General features: G+C 35.2%; 1 pseudogene; it reads left to right on the forward strand.

The window, feature by feature from the left end:
- Positions 1-356: 356 nt before the first annotated feature.
- Positions 357-475, forward strand: LOC120591074 (uncharacterized; annotated as a pseudogene).
- The last annotated feature ends 20,081 nt before the right edge of the window (positions 476-20,556 follow it).

Raw genomic sequence — 20,556 nt, forward strand, 5'->3', positions numbered from 1 at the left:
GTATCCCAGGTGGCAAAGTACGTATCATGCTGGAGAGGGCATGTTGATACAGCCTCTTGTAAAATAATTTGGCTTTACTTTCACATCATTCAAACTCTGCACGTCTCAGGTGTATACCCAATTTCATTTCTGGGTATATACCACAGAAACATTGTTGCCTATTTGCACACAAAGAACTATACAAGTATCTTAGCAGTACTGTTTGTAATGACAAAAACCGAAAGCACTCTAAGGGTCTAAGAGGAGAGCAAATAAATAAATCATAGTATTTTCACACAATGGATTATTACAAAGCAGTGAAACTGAATAAATAGTACCTTCATGCAATAACAATATTAAAAATTAAATAGTATATAGTCTACAGCCATGCCACTCTGAACGAGCTTGATCCCATCTGATCCCGGAAGCTAAGCAGAGTCGGGCCTGGTTAGCACTTGGATGGGAGACCACCTAGGAAGACCAGGTGCTGTAGCCATAAAAAATAAAATAAGGGATTGTAAGCTGACAAGGTCCTTGCAAACTGTGAGGTCAACCAAGGATTGCCTTGCCAAAAAAAAAAAAAGAATAAATAAATAAATAGGATATAAAGCTCAAAATTATGCAAAAACAAAATCTAAGATAGTATTTACCTCTAGGAGTTGGTGTAGGTGCGAGGAGGAGTACCTAAGTAGAAATTACAGTATTAGTAATTTTCATGGTCTTCAATTGAGTAGTGGGTGTGCTAGTGATTATTCTATTACTATGTCTCAGGATCTACATCTATTCTTTTGTGTATATAAAATATCATATGATAAAAAATTCCATTAAAAAAAATATTACCTAAAACAAAAGGTCAGTGGACTTCAAACCAAACTACATATACATAAACTTCATCCTGACAGATAATATCTGAACACCTGACAATAGAGAGATACACAAGTAGATATGATTAGGATACAAACACACTATTTCAGAGTTTATCTGCAAGCCTTGCTTTAAATTTGCTAATGTTATTTATAGGTCTTTTTCACATATATCATAGCTCATGAATGAATTTCTAAGGGTCACATTTACTTGATAAAGTTTCTAGAAACTCTCTAAAATGGTCATGCTTAACATAGCAAATGCAATTGTGCATATTCCCATTTGGTATCTCAGTAGCAGGTCCTTCTTCCTCCTAAAAGATTTCATAGAGCTTTGCATACAGACTCACAGACTGAGGAAGTATTCATAATAACAATCCTACAGTAATAAATTCCCATTTATTATTTTTTGAACCTGGGAGAAAAGAGTTATTCAAAGTCATGAAGAATTGTAATAATGAATGTATCTCCATTTCTTATATGTGTAGTTGACATGTATAAACATTAAAAAGTTTAAAATATGGGAAAAGAAATATGGATTAGCAATTCTTATTTTGTAGCTGATGTCATAGTGGAAAATGTTTTATCCCTTTAGTCGGAAACATCAGCAATTGTTTTCGTTACATCAAAAAAAATGCCAAAATGGAAAGGAAATGTTAAAGTCAAAATTCTGAAAAAGATCTTAAGAATCCTGATGGACCCCTATTATTGCAACTGTAGTTATTTTTACCCAGAGATTAGGAAATGCCATTATGAGAGAAATTATTGGTTGTAAAACCATGACAAAATATGTTGACCTAATGGCTATTCTTCAAAGGTAAGTCAAAATGTTCTACGAGCTTCTCTTATTGATTGTTGTTCCCACGTGCACCTCTGGGAACAGAACAGCAAAGAAATGTTTTGATCGGAGAGAGAGTGACCTTTTCTATAGAAGCATTTTAATGCTGTGATATGCTGAAATAACTAACTGAAAGGATAACAAAGGGGGAAAAAAACCTTATTATTTTGTAACCCATGGGGAAATGAGCATTTTTATACTTTTCTGCAAAATCAGGGCTCAGGTAAAAATCTTGAGGCTATCTTAGCAATGCTGAGTTCTTGATTGGAATAAGGTTTAATGTCATTACATAACCAATGAAGGAGCGCACACCAGTACTCAAGAACCCATAAGTGTATTTCTCTGTGGATGTAGAGAAGAGGAAGACACCTATGGGAACAGTCATGAGAGCTGCCATCTCAGATGTGCCTGCCATTGTGTTCTGTACTTGCATCTACATTATCACACTCCTCACACCAGCACTGTCAAGTAGCCATTGTTATCTCATCTTAGAACTGAGGACACTGAATAATTACAACAGAATACTAAGTAATTTGTCCAAGATCACACAATGAATGTGTGGCAGAGTCTGATTGGATGCCATAAGCAGGATTTTCCACAATGAGATTACAGATGTATGATCAAAGACTCTGTGGTTTACCTTATAGAAGAATTGCCAAATTTGAAGTATATCTAATATGAATAATTACTGAGTAGCTCTGTAAGAAAATAACCAGTTTCTACATCGAGCCATTTTCAATGATAAAAACAAAAGAAAAGACATGGTTATTCTATCAGCATTTTTCTGCTTGAATTCAGCATTTTGGTCTAAACCTCACTTTATTTTTCCCTGTGTAGGGATTTTATCTTAGGATAAGAAGCATTTCTGATGTTAGCAGTTTTCTCTATTTATCAACAATTTCATTCAATAGATCTATATATTTTTTAAAAAATCAGATGGGAGGACAAAAATATGGCAAATAGCTCCAGAAAAACAAAATATTTAGTTTATAATGAAATAATCTGTCTCTTTGAGCCTGCTATCTTCATGAGTGATTCACTGATACTAGCTGTTTGGTGTTGACAGTCAGCAGGAAACATGAGAGAGCATGCAATCAAAGACGTGTTGTTCTAATTGTCCCAATTAAAGAACATCTAAAAGTTATCATTCTTAAGAAAAGAATTTCAAATCCACAGATATTAAGAAATGGTTTGGGAATTCAAATAACTGGTTAGACCTACAGAAATGAATTAGAAAGAAGATGCTATGTACCTGAAAGATAGCAAATAAATATTTCTCACAGTTCTTCAAATATGTCTAATCAAAGAACCAAGTATTAGTACATCATAGGGGCAAAGAGCATAGATTCTGGAGCCAGAATCCCTGAGTTCAAATCTCAGCTATACTGTTTCTAATTTATATGATCTTGGGTAATTCTTGAAACTTTTATGCCTCAGTTTTCTCATCTGTAAAATGGGAAAATAATACTCCCTATCTCTAGTTTTATTGTGAAGCTATATAATTTAATTCATATATAGCCCTTATATGAGTGTTGGGCCCATAGTAAGTTCTGTAGACATGTTCTGCTATCATTAATAGTATATTAAAACATGCTATATTTAGAGAAAGAGAGCTATGAAATGAATTTTTCAGCAATGTGGCAACTGCAAAGATATATATATACAAAGCTTTTATCCCATCTTGGTTTGATAAAGGTATACAGGGTCAATAATTAAGCAAAACATAAAATGAAGTTTGTCTTAAGCATTTCACTTTTATGCCTTTCTACTTTTTCTATATCCCTACCGTATTTTCAAAGCCTATTGTTTTCTGAAACCTCATAGTAACATGTTCATTCACCTATTCGACTACTATTTATTGAGTACTTACTATGTGTAAAGTATGTTCTACATACAGGAGACAATAGTGACTAAGGTAATAAAATCTTTACTCTCCTGGAAATTAATTCTAAATGTATATGATGGGAGGGAGAGAAATATGTTAATAAATAAACCAGGAAGACGGTCATAGATTGTGGCAAGTTTTAGGATGAAATGACAGAACGAAAAGCAAGGGAGGTCTGGCTAGACTACTATAGTTGGCACGCATCAATCTCTCTGAGTAAGTCATATGTAAATTGAAATCTGAAGGAAGACACAGACATTCAAACACCTAGGGAAGCACCAAGTGCCAAGGCTCTGGGGCAAGAAATAGCTTGTGCTTTGAGGAACCACAAACACACTTCAGTGGGACTCAGTGCAAGATGAGGCTGGATAGAGAGACATGACATTTCTCTCAGGTCTGTGCAGTCCAGGGTCAAGAGTTGGTTATGAATTTTACTCTAAATGCAGTAAGAAGCCTTTGGAAGGCTTTATGTGGGGAGGTGATGCAATGAGTTATTTTTTTAAATACTATTTTTGCTGATCTGTGAAGAATAAGTGAATAACTAAATTCTTTTTAAGTCTGAATGAGTTTCAGTATAAACATTACCACTTCTAGGCATTTACACTTAATCAATGACAAATACAGTTATATACATATATATGACTGTTGCTTTGAATACTTACAACAAACCTATGAAGTAAATACTATTGCTCCTATTTTTATAAATAAAGAGACCAAGGCTAAGAGATGTTAAGTAAGTTGGCCAAAGTCACATAGCTTTTAACAAGAAGAATCAAGGGTCACATCCAGGCAGTCTGTCCTCAAAGGATGTATTCTTACTCCAATTTCTTTTAAAATTATGATGCTTTATACCTAATTATATGACATTATTATTATTAAATAATAATGTCATATAGAAGTAGAAAACCAAGAGGAAATATCAAAAAGATATAATAGTTTTCATTATATAGTACATCTTATTCAACTTTGCATCATATTTTCTTACTATAGTACTTGTTGAATTTATTGCCCATGTACTATATTTATGACACATCAAAAAAGCTTGTCCCAAAGATAGTCAAAGATGATTTTCTAGACTCTAGACTAGAGAAAGCAATACCTAAACTTAAAAAGTGAAAAGAATGGAGCTGTGGTGCATCACAACCACAAGGATCACACTGCTAAACACAGTGGGTCTCAGGGTCTTCATTGTATAGAAATAAATATGCCTATTGGGGTCTTCTCATTCTTTGGGGAACTTGACTTCAGTTTACTCTTAAAAATAAATAAACAAGTGATAGATAATGTCTGTCAGTTTCATAGTCTTGATAAGATCTAGTTCATGTTGGTTTCTGAATTAAAGGAGGCCTGCATTTTAGAATCATATTCTATTTGGCCCTATAGTGGCACCATGATAAAATCAAGTCTTTCCAGATTACTGATCACTATTTTTTAAAGTCTCAGCACATATTAATATAATAAATCTAGCTACCATAGCAGATAAGATTACATCCTGGCAAGAGTCTTTTTTTGTTGTTATAATTATTATTATTTACCAAAATGGCAGAATTTTTTCTAAAGGTTTCTGTTTTTGTAGACCTTTGGAGACATAAGAGATTTGTACCTGTATGCTTAAAGAACTCCCATTTTTTTTCTATCCTCAAGAAAATAAGTGTGTACTGTGTTGATGCTAGATATTTTCTAAATATCTAGCAGAATCAGTCTTTTGGCTATTGTATTGCTTTTAAGAAGCTCATTGCATCTGGATTTCTTAGGCAGCCAAATAGAACTAGTACGTGGGAAAACAATCTTTGAAAAATTATAAAGGTCTACGAATTGCATTTTAAAGTGCCAAAATCCAGGTGCCAAAAATACTTACTAAAACAATTACTGTGCCAAAAATACACACAAATTAAATTTAAGTTGCAGAGTAACTCAGCAAGACACTTAAAGTAGAGTTTCCAGTGGCTCATGGGTCTCAGATAACAGGCAGGCAGTAATGTGAGATTAGACATATTTTCTTTTTAACTTTTCTGCTCAACATGGCTCTTTTATGAGTCCAGTAATATGTATTTGAGGCTCTAAAAACGGTGGTGATAATGAAATGAGAAAATAAAGTATGTGGGAACTGTATTGGCTTGTCTTCTACAAGGATGGTCCACAAGACCAGCATGGATAGAAGATGTATATACACTATCTTTCAGGAGCTCCACAATAGCATGACTATTATTGCCACCTAAGCCACAAAAGACTAGCCTTGACTTAAGCATATGCCCAACGTTCACAGCCTTTCCCTGAAAGCCCTCACCCTGGCTCAGGTCTGCCCCTGCTGTCGTGCACCTAAAGTAGCAGGAAGACAGTCAAACAGATAATAGCGACACTCTTAAAGTTGGTGGCAGTTGACAAAAATTTCTTAAACATAAATCCCTGCCATTATTCTCAGCTCTAGATGATTAAGAGATTTCTAGTGAACTGTAAAAGTTTCTAGATGAAGAAAAAAATTTAACCTTTTGAACTTGATCACCAACTCAAGATTTTAAATTCTTGAGTGGTTTTAGAGCCGGCATCTTGTACCCGAGGTCCAAAGTCCTTAGATCTATATATGGTCTCAAGTGAGTCTATGAACTTCTACAAACATAAGAAAAATTGTGTGAACACACACACACACACACACACACACACACACACGTGCAATTTTCAGGAGATTCTCAAATGAATATATACTCAAAAAAAAAAAATTAAGACCTATGGATCTCTAGTCTCTGGCATAATTCATCTTCTTTGAGAATCATGAAAGATCTTTGAGTAATCATCTGCCACACTATGCACGGAGAATTCTTTACATTCAGATAATTCCCAAAAGTTGAGGTAAAAAGCTGTATTAACCCCAGAAGCATAGAGATCTATACCTGAAATATAACAACATATCAGGAATCACTGGGCTAATTTCTGTGGCACTTCCACTGCTATTAGGAATAAAATAGGGGAAAAAATGAACACTCTGAATTTTGCATCTGGCTTCTACCAGCCTACGATGGGTAGAACATTGGTGTGAAGCAGCCATCCCCCAAACCATCTTTACAGAGCCAACAGAGCTACCTTCCTAAAATATCTAATAAAATAATATACCTTTCTTGAAACCTTGTAATCATGGTTCTCTAACATCTATAATGAGAAGTTTAATCATGTTTTAAGATGATCCATGGTCTGTTCCTGCCATATCTTTAGCTTAATCACCCGCCACTTCCACTCTGGCACCCAGTGCTCCAGCCAAATCAAAATATCTGATGCCTTGATGGTTCCATGCTCTGTGATCATATACATAGAAGCTTTTCTCAAAAGTCCGTACACCTCACAAACTCCCTCTCATCCTTTGAGACCCAGTTTAAAGTGGTTTACTTAAACTTTCCTCATAGAGTGACCCATTTTCTCCCTTGTCCCTCAACTTTTATCAGTCCCTATTAGCTCTTATAACACTGCAGAGGTAGGTATATATATCTACCTCTCTTATTAGACTGTCAGTTCCTTGAGTTCAGAAACTCTATTGGTCTCCATTGTCTGATGCTTCATAGGCAACTAACAAATATTTGGCGAATTGAGTATTCTTCGAGTCTAGGCAAACAAGACCTAGGCCAAAGGGTCAAGTAGAAATGAATGGTGGTTCAAGTGAGTGCCACAGGTCATAATTTCAACCTCTGATTCTAGAAAAGGATGTCTGCATTCCACCCTAACTGTATAAGCCCCTAGGATGGGATGATGAGCATGGAATAGAAAGGAGTCAGGACACTTGTGTGGGCATTTACACCAAGAAGAAATAGTATCTTCCTGGTGACCTGCAGGTACAATACCTGGACTTCAGAAAACTTCCTTTAGTGTACTTGTTAAGGGCATGGTCCTTGTCTAATTCACTGACTTACATTGTCCCCTCTCTTGCCCATCTTAGCAAGCATGGTTTAGACTCCAACACAGTTCGAGTGCTAGAAGGAGAGATAGGAAAAGGAAGCACAAAAGTTCTTTCTTGTCTGTCCCATTTTGAGGTGGCTTCCTATTCTCTGCAGATCTGCCTAGCATGCATTTAAGGATGACCTTTACTCTCTTGAGCACTTTCACATCTTCTTCTGAGGCCCCGTGGAGGGCATGCTACTGTACTGCTGGGCTGCAGAGCCTGCATTTTCCTCCAGCTGTGGTATTTCAGTTATGTGTTTCCATTTAACACCTAATTATAGAAAGAACCTTAGCTTGCTGTGAGAAATGAATAAGATAGTCCAGGTAAAGCACTTAGCATGGTATTTATTAAATTCTTTAAGACTAACTATATTATTATCACTGGTAATATGAAGATTGTTACTTTGAAATATAGATTTGTTTAAGCACCTGTCCTTTTTAGCTTTGTTTGTTACATATTTTCATTTCCTTTAGAGAAGTATACCTTTCTGGTATACACGAAAGAATAACATTTACTAACTTAAAAGGGACACTTCCATTTCCAACTTTCAGTTGTCAATTTAGAAATGATTTGACGTTAATGATCCTTTTACATTTTCCTTCCAATTCGCTGACGTGAAATAAATCAAATTCCTATTCCGATTCAAGTTCCCATTGGAGGTGGTGGTTCTTCATTTCACATTTATCTACCTCATGAAGGGTCCAAAACTCTTCTTTTGATGTGAAAATTCCTTTCTTCTGATTAGTGTCTATGTTAACATTTGCAAGCACCCAAGTAACTGAGAGGAGATGGTATTCATTTCACTTACATATATAGTGAGACCTCATTTAGTCTGACTGAAAAATTCAGAATTTAGCCTAAATTGATATTTGTGTATAAGACAATATGTTCTAGTAGAAGAGAGGAAATGGACTTTGTGTCAGTATAACTTCCTCACTAAAAGAACATAGAAAATTTGCATAGAGTAGAACGGAAAGCATTTTTTTTTAATATAAATATCTGAAGTTGAATAAAAAGGGAAATCTAGTATATTAGTAATGAAAACAGAACACAGTGATTTTAACTGACACTTTAGAGGCCTAGGGAGGATAGGAGACTGGAAGAGGACCCTAGTGGAACCTGTCACTTGAAAGCTCAGGAAAGAAGCTAGATTTTTAATAACCGCAAAAGACCAGCATGAACAGTGAGCAGTCCATGTAAAGCAGATAACTGGTAATGAGATCCCCACTCTTGGCAAATGTACTTGGAACAGTACTAATATTGACCATAGGCTGGCCAATTAAATAAGGCTTAATGAATTTCAAAATATTTAAATCTTAATATGACAAAATATTTAAATCTTAAAGAGTTATCTTAATATGACAGAAATGAGGTAGAAATCTATAAACAAAAATATGCAAACTATGGCATTCTCGTAATTTTCAATAATAAGAAAAATAACATCTAAATTACCAGTGAGGCAAAGAAGAAATCACAAGAGAAATTTAAAAATGTTTTTAAATGAATGGTAATAAAATACTACATCTCAAAACATGTTGATACAGCTAACATGTTGCTTATAGAGGAATTCATAGCCTTTAACTTAGAATATTAAAAATATCAGAAAAGAAGAAAAGCTAAAAATCAAATAGCTATAGATTCACCTCAAAAAGTTAGAAAAGAGCAGGAACTTAAATCCAAAAATGGGAAAAGGAAAGAAGGACAGAAGGGAAGAAAAAAGGAAAGAAGGAGGAAAATAAATAAATAAAACAAATATACACAGAGGGAAAAAAACAAAAACAGAAAACAAATCTAAGTTAAAGCCAAAGAAACACAAAATTGAAAAAAAAAAATCTGTCAAAACTATCAAGTAAAAAAAGAGACAAATAAAAAATAAACAATATCAAGGAAGAAAAGAGGGACACTATTACAGTTCTTGCATATATTTTAAAAGTTATAAGTAGATAACATCCCTTCATGTAATGTGGTGAGACAGTTGTTTCACTTCTTTGGTCTTCCTCTCTCAAACACAAAACCCCAGTTTAACCATGAGAAAACTTTAGAAAACCCAAATTGAAGGATATTCTATAAAATTTCTGACCAGTGCTCCTCAAAATGGTCAAGGTCATCACAAACAAAGAAAGTCTAAGAAAGTAAAATATGATAACTAAATATAATGTGATACTCTGGAAGAGGTCCTAGAACAGATTTTTTTTAAGCATATGGAAAAACTAATGAAAGAAAAAAATAAAGTAGGGAGTTTAGTTAATAATTTATCAATATTGTTTCATTAGTTGTGATAAATGTACCATAATACTGTTAGATGTTAACAATAGGGGAAATGGAGTGAGATATCATAGGAATTCTTTGTACTACCTTTGTAACTTTTTTAAAATCTAAAACTATTCTAAAATAAAAATTCTGTTTAAAAAAAATTATAAGAGAATATAATGAATAATATAATGCCAAAAATTATAGTTTAGATGAAATGGATTAATTTCTAAAAAGTACAACTTACACAAACTGACATATGGAGAAATAGAATATATAAAGTCATAATTATTTTAAAAATTGATTTTTAATTTAAAATCTTCCTACTGAAACCTTGGGCCACAGAACATCATTGGTAAATTATACCAAATATTTAAGAAATAATGCCATTCTTATAAAGAAGAGGTGGTACATACATACAGTGGAATATTATTCAGCCATAAAAAGAATGAAATCTTGTCATCTGCAACAACATGGATGAACCTAGAGGGTATTGTGCTGAGTGAAGTAAATCAGAGAAAGACAAATGCCATATGATTTCAGTTATATGTGGAATCTAAAGAAAAAAATAAACCAAACAGAAACAATCTCGTAGATACAGAAAACATTTTTATGGTTGTTAGATGCGAGGGGAGTTAGGGGGATGGGTGAAAAAGGTAAAAAGATTAAGAAGTATAAATTGATAGTTACAAAATAGTCATGGGGATGTGAAGTACAGCAAAGGAAATATAGTCAATAATATTATAATAACTATGTATAGCACCAGGTGGGTACTAGGCAAATTGGAGGGATTACTTTGTAAATTATAGAAATGTCTAACCACTATGCTGAACATCTGCAACTAATATTAAATAATATTGAATGTCAGATCTAATTAAAAAATAAAATTTTTTAAAAAAATTTTAAAGAAGTACAAATTGGTAGTTACAAAATAGTCATGGGGATGTAAATTATAGCACAAGAAATATAGTTGATAATATTGTAGTAACTATGTATGGTGTCGGATACTGATATATGGGGTAATCACTTCATGAGTTATAGAAATGTCTAATCACTATATTGTACACTTGAAACTAATGTTGTATATCAACTGTAATTTAAAAAATTATTTAAAAAAAATAATGTCTTTCTTACACAAACTCTTCCAGAAAATTAAAATAGAGGGAATGCTTTCTAATATCTTTTCATTCTTGTAAAACTTGACAAGAACATTACAAGAAAGGATAATTGCAGGCCCATCCCACTAATAATACAGACATAAAAAATTTTAAAGAAAATATTAGCAAACTGAATCCAGTGATTTATGAAAAGGTTAATGCAATACAACATAACCAAGTTGAGTTTATTTCAGAAACACAAAGTTGGTTTACAATTTGAAAATCAGTCTGTGTAATTCATCACATTAATAGGTGAAAGGAAATAAATATTATAAGCATCTCAATAGATGCAGAAAATCCCATTTATGGAGAAAATTATTAGCAAACTAGAAGAGAAAGCTTCCTTAATTTGATGTAATTGTGAATATAGAGAAAGAAATCTATACATAAAAAGATTAGCATTAATAAATAAGTTTACAAGGTCACTAGATATAAGATCAATATATGAAATGCAATTTTATTTCCATAGACCAGGAATAAGAAGTAAATTTTTTTTTTAATTTTTAAGATACCAATATATATAATAGCATCTAAAATTCCTAAATAGACAAATCAAAAGATATATAAATCCCACACACAGAAAGCTTAAAAATATTATTGAAGGAAATTGAAGAAAACCTCGTGAAGCTATCTGGAATTAATTTAGCATGGGGTAGGAGGTAAAGATTTAATTTAAGTTTTTCTTCCAATTAGTGAAGCAACAGTTTCAGCACATAATCTGAATATGCTTTTACTGTTTTTGAAATGTCATCTTTCTCATACACTAAAATCTTATTTATTCTTTGGGCTATTTCTGGGTTTATTCCACTGCCTAGTCTAAAATTGTACTTATACTAATTTAAGTGTGATAACTTCATGATATATCTCATTCCCCAGTAAAACAATTCCATCATTGCTGCATTTTTTAATTCTTCGGCCATTGCTAAGTGCTTACTTTCTGAAATGAGTTTTAGAATTTCCGTGTTGGTTCTCCCTCAAAATGTCAATAAGAATTTTTACTAAAATTGTGAAAAAACAAAAACAAAACAAAAACCTAGTTTTTTGTTGGTTAACAAGATGAAGGGAGGAATTGAGGCTTGTTGATGATGTTGAATCTTTCCACCCAGTAATATACAGTATAACTCACTGTTCTTGGTAGCTCTGTGTGTCTTGGTAAAACATAAACTTGAAATTGCTAAATCTTTCTTTGTAATAAGAATGTTTCCTAATTCATGCAGGAATTTGTTTTAGAGCATCCAAAGTATAAATCACAGCTCTATCCCTTTCTAGCTGTGTAACCATGGACCATAGAATTAATCTCTTTGAGCTTCAGTTTCCTCACAGAAAATCCTTTTCATAGGATTTCTCTGAGACTTGAAAGAGGCTATGAAGTACTTAGCACCTTGCCTAGCACGTGCTTCACATTCAGATTATACTAGTTGTTCTTGTTGCTGTTCTTACAATTATTCTCTATAGCACCTGATCCAACTTGTTTTACATGAAGACATTCAATAAATATTTGTTGAGTAAATGTGTAAACATATGTTTTGACCAGTGACATTTTAAATAAGGAACGAATTAAAATTCTCTCCAATCCACTTGCGATTATATTGGAAATAGTGCAGGAAGTAAACTGTGTACTTTCTTGATAGCCTCATAGGAAAATCTACCACCGTTCAGTCTAATCTCCTTTCCCAGTAAGGTTTTCAGTCACCTAAGTGGGGCTTAGGGCAGATAGTAAATTCCCAGCTTAAGAAGGAGTGTAAGAAGTCCCCTTGCTTTTCCTAGAAACAAACTTCCACAAAGAAAGCTAGAGGAAACATCTTATTGGGACTATTTTGGGAAAAACAACAACAACAATTCACTGATTTCAAAAAATGACCAACACTTGTCAGGAGAGACTCATTTATTTTTGTCTAGATGCTAGTGGTTAAGAGTTACCTGTCCCCATACGTACAGAAATTTCAGATACTGAAAAATAGATGGAGAGCATCTGAAGAGGTTCAAGTAACGTAAATGTGGTGAGGAACATGTGGCTTTGGTGGTCCTGATTCCCTCATCTCCTCCAAATGAGCACACTTCTTGCACTGTGAGTGAACAAAGAATGGTATCTTCAGATTAGGTGTGAAGTAGTAACAGCAGCAGCAACACAAAGCCCTCAGGTTCATTCCGTATTCAAGGTGGGCTGCTGTAGAACAATTTGTTTCGCAACCAAAAGTTGACAGAACAAATCCAAAACATTTCTGTGTACATGTTTACATGTGCAGCGATTGGCATCGGCGGTGGGTCTGAAGGTGTGCCTGAAGTCCCTTATGCTTTTTGTAACATTTTCAAATTCATTGCTGTCTTCCAGATGACAGGAAATTCAGGTCTGCCTTCCTCCTGGGAGATCTTTATTCACAGACAAGTCAAAAACCCTTGACAAAAGGCAACCAAGGGAACTTGTTGACCTTTTAGCTGTCTGGCTAACATCAGTACAAGTATTGTTCCCTGATAAAACAAGAAATTCAATTTAAAGGGAAATTTAGAAGGCATTTGAGGCACTCTCATTTTATTTTGCCACTAGGCTGTCTTTCAAACTGAAACAAATGTAAATAAACAAGAGCTGCATTCTCATTCCACAGATTCAATAACAAATATCTGGTCTCAAGCTTGATGTAAATGAGACATTGTCTGTCTCCTTATTTATCTTTCCCTTCAGCTATTTGTTTAATTTTTTTCTCACCCTTTCCCTTATACACACACACACACAATTATTAAGAGGTTAAAATTTTACTTTTTTGGCTAGATCATTTGTTTTCTTTTCCCCATATAATTTGTTACATCTTGAAAAGCTATATCCTTTTATAAATGGAAAAAAAAAGAACAGAAAAAATCACATCCCAACAATGCACTCTCAAACAACAATTCCATGCATGTTATATCCAAAGTGAAGATATTCAAGTGAAGAGCTTGCTAATCTTCTAATTATTTATTTCATTTGTAATAATTTTTACTTTGACAGACATTGTGTAATAAAAATTTTTTTCTGTTGGAGTTGATGGAACATTCATTCACCAAATAATTATTGTCAGGCACTGTGCTAGCAGTATAAAGTCAAGTAAGACAGAGGGTCTACCTTCAGGAAAGAAGAGCCTGAAGGAGACCAAGGCAGGCCAGACCTGGAAGTTCACCAAAGTGCATGAATTGCCTTCATAGCTATGAAAGGAAACTGCCCTACGTGAAACACTCACAAAGTATTCTATTTCTGCTTAATAGCATCTCATATTCCCATAATTTCTACAGAGAACTCACATTTTATCTACTCCAGCTAAACTCAGCACTTTTGAGTAATATAATTGTTCAATGTGCTATTGTGGGTGCCTTGGAAGATGGTGGAAGAGGAGAAGAAAGAAGACTTTTAGATCTATCAAATCTTGTCTTATTAAAGCAAGTTTGAAGTGCTTACATGACATAGTACAGGAAAGCATAAAATGGGAGGCAGTCTGAGAATCTCTTAAAGTCTATAGAATTATCAGTTACTAAAAGGTATGTGCTCTTGGTGTCTGCACTAAAAGATTTCTACCTTCTTAGGAGCAAAAAAATATTGGGGAGGAGAGGGAAACTTCCCTTATCTTCTTCCTTTTACCTTTGTACTTTCCATTCCCTCATGTCTTGTCTACTAGGATATAATCATTTATCATAGTTTCTAATAACAACCAGAAAGTCTTAGAAATACACAATGGTAACAGCTAGGCTACGAAACAAAAAAAAAAAAAATTTTTTTTTTTTTTTGGTTTGGTCCTCTCAGTGAACCCAATTCCTTAAACTCGGGAAAATTCATACAAGGAATGGGTACATATCACCCTATTTGACTACATTCCAACTCACCCACTAAGAGCCTAACTCCAGTCCAATGCATTCACCCAAAGAAACATAATCTGGGAATGACTGAGATGAACAGCATGGGCCAGATGGAAAGTTGGCTCTTGTAGAATTTTGCCCCTGAATGACTCCTGCAGCTGGCAGCCAGGCTCTCAGAATCAGCTGGTGCCACCACAAGATGGGAAAGGAGAAACTGAGCAAAAGTACCCATGCATTACTATTCACACATTTCAGTCCCTGATAAAAATCTAATTCCAAAAAGCCAACCCACAGTCATTGCAAAATTCTAGAATTTCTAAGCATAATTCTCAAGGGCTCACAGTGTTGTGCTTAGGATGTTTACATAGTGCCCGAGTCATATGACTTGCAGCTCAGGTTTCCTTTCATACACGCTCAGCCTACAGCCTGCAGCAGTAATTGTGGCATGCCTTTGGCGTGGCCAGATCATGAGGCCAGACACCAGGCTGAGCAAAGACTCAGACCTGCTGTGCTGTTGACACTGGTGGCTTTCAATTTGTTTTTATCTTGACCCAGTAAGAAATACTTTACATTACAATCCAGTACACATGCATGTGTGCACACATACACACACACACACACACACACACACACAATCATAAAACTAAAAGAAAAAATTCACAAAAAATAATTATTATACTTATAACGTTCACTGTACACCAATTTTTCCGTTTTGTACTATTCGATTTTTTAATTTCAAAAAATTTTGAAATTTTGACACTCTACGTTGATTTCAAGACCCAATGGTTCATCATCTGTGGTTTAAAAAATAATCCTGATATCTACCCACCCACCTTCCAACATGCATGCATGTGCGTGCGTGCACACACACACACACACACACACACACACACACACACACATATACAACCTTAGCTTGTTCAGTACAGTTTTGAATCTGCTCATAGATACTAAGTCCATGGAATTGTGTGAAGCTATGTAGTACAAATAATAAAATGCCTATGACATGTGAAACTTTATATGCCCATGTAGAAGTAGACCAGGATGCTCAGTAGAATTTAAGATCCTTTTAATGAGAGATGCCTGGACAGTATCATGAAAAGAGTAGAAAATCACTTCTAGCTCTCAATGCTGTCTACCCATAGCTTGAAAGGAAGAGAATGTAGTGGTGGTAAAGTTTGCAGCTAAACGAGGTACTTTGTGAGGGTAACAAAGAGTAGGAATCATGTCTCATCCATCTTTGTATCTCCTGAGAATAGCAGTTGCTCAATAAATGTTTATTGAGTGAGTTGGTGGATGGACGGACAGATGATAATGGATAGACGAACAGATACATGGATGGATGACATCGAAAAGTCCTTTCTATGTTCTTTAGAAACATAGAAAAGCTAAAGATTGTATCTCACTAGGGAGAAAGTTGCCTCTTAGGAAAAGCATTTTGTTTAATTTTAATTACGTGGACTTCTTTGTGACAACTCCCTACTTAGAGTAGGATGGACAGGACTACAGAAGTATATTCATTTGTTTAACAAGTACAGCTGCCCCACCATACATATGCTTAGCCTTGTGCTAGTAAAATGCCTGCTCTAAGCCCTTGATAACTACTTGAAATGGATCAAAGAATCAGTCATGTGCAATCCATACGTGAGATCCACATCCAAGCAGACTGTAGAACACACTACTTGATCCACCCTGCACCTCGTTCATCACTCAAATTCACCCACCACCCACAGCAGAAGTTTGCTCATTAATCTTGTCCATAGACAAGACAACTTTTATTTGAAGACATCAATATCACAATGGGATTCAACTTTAAGGAGATTTCTTCCTTTCACCTTCTCCCAAAACCTTTTAAACATCTCCCAGCATTGGATAATTATTATATCTAGATTTCAAATAGGGATACACAGTTTATAAAAGGCAGTCATATAATCTCAATTAATCCTCCTAACAGTTCTGTGAGGTAAGAGGGATTTCACAAGTCCAGGGTAACCTTGTCCTCCTCTTGTCTGTCTTGTCTCTAATCCCATTCATTCATTCTGGTGAAGTACCGCTTTGTTCCCTGTGCTGCTCCAGGCTGGTTAGTATTAGTAGATTGCAGGATAATCTCAATGTTGGCCAGCTTCTGGCATCAACCAGAACTTATTCCTGACAGCATTCTATAAATTATAAGCCTGTTAATTCAATTTCTCTTACCATTCATATGGCTATGATCCCATTTTTTAATCTAGTCAAATTGTATTGGTCATGTCTAATCTAAAGTACTAAAATATGGTGCCAAGTGAATACTATTGAGCAATGATACAATTCCCATGGGTTTTTATTCTTCTAGGAGAACATATAAAAAAAGGAATATTAACACACTTATTTTGTTGAGTATTTATTTCATAAGAGAGAGAGCAAGAGATTAAGAGAGATTTGTGTAAAAAGCTGAGCAAAGACTCAGACCTGCTGTGCTGTTGACACTGGTGGCTTCCCCCTCAGAGGAAGGAAAGGGGCAAGAAGTGTGGAAGAAAAGACTAAAAACAGGCCTGTCAAATTCCACTGGGCCATCAAGAGAGGCAGTTAAATGCTGGTGAATAGAATTCTTTCTTCCTACACAAAATGCCCTGGTACTGACCCTATCCTGACTGAAGTTTAATATACTCTATATCTACCTATTCTGGGAGACATTTCTACCGCTTTTGAACTGAGTCAACTTGAGCCAAAAACTTTAGATATAGTGATTTTGAATTGATTAGGATAGTGTTTGAAGAGGTCATGCCCTGAACAGACTTGTCATCACCCACTGGGCGTTGACTCCCTTGTCTGATGTTGGGCTCTCATAGTCCTAGTGTGGAGGTGGCACTCTTTTGCTGTGGCCATTGGAGTAATTTATAGATGGATCGTCAACCTGTAATGGTCACATTTAACAACCTGCTTCATACTCAGTTCATTGCCTTGTAGCTGAAAGTGGGAATTGTCCCTTGAGATAGTACACTAGAAAAGAATAAAATGTGTGGTCTTATAGCTGATTTAAAAAATAAAAAAGCCGAAATGCCCTTTTAGAACTATTTGTTTGGCTTTAATAGCCTTTTCTAAACTCTGCATTCTGTAGAGACAGTAGGGAAAGAGAAAAGTCTAGTCACCTATTGTTATTTGATCAGCTACTCTACATTTCCCTAACAGTTGGCTCCATTGACTTAAGACCCTCCTATAGTGAAGAAGCCAGATTGTATTCCTGATGCCCTAATGAATTTCATGCAGACAAAACTCTGTCCACATTCTCAATAATGTAAATACTCTATCCATCCCATTGCACTGCCTGTCAGGAGCGGGGCTTACACATTTGTTTAAGACTCTGAGGTGGATTTACCATGAAGCAAATGACACCTAAACTTTAGTACCTCGAGGCCTTAGACTTACTTTTTATTCATAGTTCTGTAGTATTTTACTTAAAAAAGGCCCCAGAATTTTGTCAACTTCAGGTTCCACAGAACCTGGATCCACGTATGGCAAGAACAAGGTCACTGGAGCAAAGGGGTGAATAGTTTTGCCACCAATAAGCCACAGAGCCCATAAATGATGTTCACCTTTCAGAGATATGTATTTACATAGAGGCTGAAAGAGACTGAATATTCAAAGTTTCTGCTACGTTTGTGATTCTGTGGCCTGAAGAGCCTTCCCCATTGGTTCTACTCAACTGTGGATGAACCCGAATCCAGAAACCCTCTCTGGAAGAGGACAGCCAAAGAAATTTACAGGGAAGATGGAAATTTCTCACATTTTCATGTGAGATCCCAAAAGATATACTTCTTCCATTATTACTACCCTTTCGTTTTCTAACATCATGGTAAGTACAAGATGAATACTCAAACTGGCTACTAAAATTCTGAGTAATTTAAGAAAGCTGACCTTGAAGGGACAATGTCTTCAAAGGTAGTATCATTTAACTAACATTTTTTTCTTTTAGTTGTGAAGTGCGAAAGTGCCAGGTTTTTTGTTTTTGTTCTTGTTGTTTTTTTTTTTAAGAGAAGGCCAATTATCAGTAGTAGCTTATTAAATTTGAAAACAGCATAATCAACTGCAGATTTTTTAAAATATGGCTGCAAGTTCCTGTCTATCTTCAGATACATAAAATAAGCAAATAGTGCTTTGATTTTTAAAGTAGGTGTGTTCACTTCGAATTAAAAGTCTGTGAGATCCAGGGAGACCTTCAAATTATTTTAAAGACCCCCTTGTATAAAATTTGCAGTACACTTGAAATATGCCTCTGTCAACAGCTGCCCTCTGATGATGCTCGGGTTCCAATGTGTGCCTCTCCAGCAGTCTGTGCAACCATGGCTGCCAGGTGGCATCAGCGTCCTCACAGCGTCCTCCTCCTGTCTGCCATGAGGGAATAAAGCCGCATCACCCTAGGAAGCTTCCATTGGTGGCTCAGAAGAAATCTGTCTGCAGAGACGAGATGGCAAGCGTACTCGAAAATGTGAATTATTACTGTCATCAGCACACTGCTTCCCCCTGGTATTGCACCTTTGACATTGAAAGAGTTTGCTCATACCTAGTTACAATATTTGTAATTTGCCTTGGCCTTGCCAAAGTAGAGAGATTCATAGCTAGTTTGCTGTGGCTTTGTAGGAAGCAGAAAATATGTCTTTATAAACTTAATGAAAAGGAAATTAGCAAACCGATATTCAAATAACTCGCCTTAAAATTTTTGCAATTACGAATATATTATTTATGTTAAGAAAGTATCATCAGAAATAACTTTTCTAACTGAACAGAGGCTAAAATTTAAAAATATATACATACCAAATATCTTTACTGCTTCAAAGAAAAGTAAGAATCCTTGGTTTAATGCTAAGCAAAGAAGAACGAATTAGAAAGGAAAACGCCAAGAGCATCTGTAAACTTGGGCCTGCATCTTCTGTACTCCAGGAACAGTTGTGGCAATTGTGCTGATAAAAGAGAATTTTTGAATGTAAGTCATTTGTGCCGATATGGCTCTGGCATATATAGCTGTGGGTGCATTGGCGACTACAAAATCAACCGCTTGTAAAAAAAACAATTTTTTTACCTTCAGAAGATCCTCAAAAGTTTTCCATCAACCTTTCACTATTAACTAATCCACATCTGACTTTTTTCTTCTTAGACCACTGGAAAGACATTGAGGAGATCCTTGATCAATTTATATTCCAACACCGTATGACATTAAGGAAGATATGTTCGGTCACTTCAAAAATTACTTCTTAAGCAACTGACTTACTTATACTATTATGGTAAGAATGTATAAAGAAGATTAAAATAACATTTCTACCTACAGAAGTGTTATCTTGAAAATCAACTTGCTCTCTACCCACAATATATGGCCATTAGGGAAATGGTAGCAAAAACAGTTCTTTGGAAGAAAATTTAAATAGCCATATCATAAAGTCATTTTTCTACCATTGGTTCTGCATCAACTCTCCCCAAAACAGCATTATTTTATTTTTCTTAAATATTTGATTTATTTAAGCTGAGATATTTTTTATTTTTTACATGGAGAAGGAACTTTTAACATAGGCAGGATAATACAGAATTAGTTATGTCCAAGGCTATGCTTTATTATAGTTTTCAGATCTCTCACAATCTTCAACATATACAGGAGACGACTCATATAATGGTTTTTCTCTCCGGGACTGGGACTGAGGGGACCTGTGCAAAATTTAAGGAGACAGGCCCTCTCAGGGTCATGGGCGTACACTTCAACTCTGCCCCGTGTGCCTTACTTATCTCACCCTAGTTCTGGCTCTGTTGTTCCCAGTTTCAAAGTAGTAACAGCCAGTCTGTTAAATCCACATTCGTAGCTGTTACTTGGT

Source organism: Pteropus medius, unplaced genomic scaffold, assembly GCF_902729225.1.
Source record: "Pteropus medius unplaced genomic scaffold, Ma_sr-lr_union100, whole genome shotgun sequence".
Taxonomy (NCBI): Eukaryota; Metazoa; Chordata; class Mammalia; order Chiroptera; family Pteropodidae; genus Pteropus; species Pteropus medius.